Consider the following 2,096-nt stretch of genomic DNA (forward strand, 5'->3'; position numbering starts at 1 on the left):
AGGACTCAGGTGGATCTGGAAAGGAGAAGGGTTTGCTTTTTGTCATCCCCTTCCTCTTACCACACAAATGGAGCACAAACCCATAACCCTGTATTTCCACATCATCCATACCCTATGCCGGGTCCCAACCATATGCATCTTCACATCCCTTGCTCTCCTGATCAACCCTTTATCTCTTCACCACTACACAGAGAAGCAACTCCGGGATCCCATCCCTCCACCAGCATCCCTTCTCCCTAATCAGCCCCTACCACCCACCACAACACTTTTGAGCCCGTGCACATTCCTCAAACCATGGTCCCATATTCCCCCCCACTGTGGTTAAAGGGGGCTGTAGATAAGCATTAGTATGGTTTGGTCGATAGTCTCGTACAGTTAACCTCACCCTGAGAGCTGGGGGTGGGGGGTCAGGGAGAAGTCATACACTCACCTGATCTCCAAAAGAAGCAGCTCCCGAGAAAAACCTTTAACTGTTGAAGATGGCAGGCAGAGTTAGTGTACCTAGGGGATGGGGCAGGAAAGGAGAGGAGGGAAGGAAAGAAAGATGAACTCAAGTCCCGATCAGTATCTGCAGAGCTCAATTTTGCAGCCTTCCCCGTACCTTTCCAATTGGATCGAAGGTCCCCAACCCTGCCCGCCCCCAGTCTTCCTCCATCCCCTCACCCCTTCCCATCGCTGCACCCCAGCCAGCCCTTCCATTCCCCTTCCTTGTCTTTGCCTGTTGCTAAAGGTCCTAGACTCCACTTCCCCTCCCTCACTTTCCCAGACAAGTCCCAGTCTAGCCAGGCCCCCGCCCCTCGAGGGTACCTGCTGGCTTCCTTCACCTCTACCCAGGGCCGACCAGGCTTCCTCTGGAGCAGGGAGGCCGGGACAGGAGAGCATTGAAATCACTGGGGAGGGGGGGGAGGGGACACAGATGGCACGGATTGACCCGGGGCTGCCTAGGGCGTCGGATACGCCGCCCGGGAATCGGTTGCGTGGCGAGGACGAGCCCTCGGGGACAGTCCTCCCTTCCACGCCCCCAGTCCCGCATTCCCAGCCCCGGGCTCCACTCTGGGCCTCCCGGCTTCCCCGTCCTCCAAGCGCCCGCCTCTTCCCGGGCTCTCTCCCACGGTGCATTCTCCCGCGTGGACGTAAGGCGGCGCAGCTGGCGTGGGGGAGAAGCCGAGAGCCCAACCCGGCAGACTTAAAATTGGACCTACCAGTTCTTGCTTATCTGATTCGCCAATCACCCCCCAACCCCCCGGAAAACTGCAGCCTTGGTCAATGATCCCTGGAAAGACAGGCAGGCTTGGAATGCTGAACTTTTAGTCCTTTCCGCGCCCGGGGCCTTGGGGACCCTGGGCAGTAGACAGCACCTAGGACTTCGCTGTGAGTCTTCCCTCTTTCCCTGACTGTGAGCTCCTCGAGGGCAGGAACTGGCTTTGCCTTACTTGGGGCAGAAAGCAGGTCTTCTGTATGCCCACTCTTAGAATGTCAAGAGGCCGGAGGGCACAGGCTGTTTTTTGTTTTTGTCCTTGTATCCCCAGCGCTAAACTCAGTGCCTAGCACACAAGAGGCACTCGATAAATGGGTGTCTACTTGACTTGGGACTATCCTGGGCACCTGGCCTTTGAACCGCTTTTCCTTCCCTAAGGGAAGATACCTCGTACATAGCTGAGTTCCTAGGTGCCAATCTGAGGAGGAGGGAGGGAGAAACCTGACATCAAGGGCTTCCTGTAGGAATTAGCCTCTGAGCTGGACCTAAGGCTTCCAGAAGCCTAGGGAAGAGGGAGTGCGTTCCAAGCAGGAATGGGGCTACATAGGGCGACGAGATTTATTCTTCCTCGCGCATTAATCTATTTTCCTTCCCTCCCCCCACGAACTTGTAACTTTGTGAAGGAGGGAGGTCTGCTGGAAGGAGGCTAAAACCGGACTTGGCAATGTAGTGACATTCAGTTGTCATCTCCCCGGCACCTCCCCCAAAGGCAAAAAGACTTTCTCTTTTTCCCGGAAAATCGATAGCAAACAAAAGTGGGGGGAGGGAGGAATGACAATAAAGTGTTCCTTTGTCACATGACAGAGGAGGCCGCAGAAGCTACTTGGGAGAAAAAAAT

The 2,096-nt window shown here is 55.4% G+C and overlaps 1 protein-coding gene across 1 annotated transcript in view; it reads right to left on the minus strand.

Moving 5' to 3' along the window:
- The window catches only part of SLC12A9 (solute carrier family 12 member 9), a 19,800-nt gene extending 18,699 nt beyond the window's left edge, over positions 1–1,101 (minus strand). The window contains exons 1-2 of the mRNA XM_069063250.1: positions 808–1,101; positions 431–501 (exon numbers count right to left, since the gene is read on the minus strand). The gene's annotated coding sequence lies outside the window, so the exon portion shown is untranslated. The remainder of the gene's footprint in view (positions 1–430; positions 502–807) is intronic.
- Between the last annotated feature and the right edge of the window lie 995 nt (positions 1,102–2,096).

Source organism: Petaurus breviceps, unplaced genomic scaffold (assembly GCF_028583685.1).
Source record: "Petaurus breviceps papuanus isolate PSGF00001 unplaced genomic scaffold, PetGlider_PUasm1.0 90537, whole genome shotgun sequence".
Taxonomy (NCBI): Eukaryota; Metazoa; Chordata; class Mammalia; order Diprotodontia; family Petauridae; genus Petaurus; species Petaurus breviceps.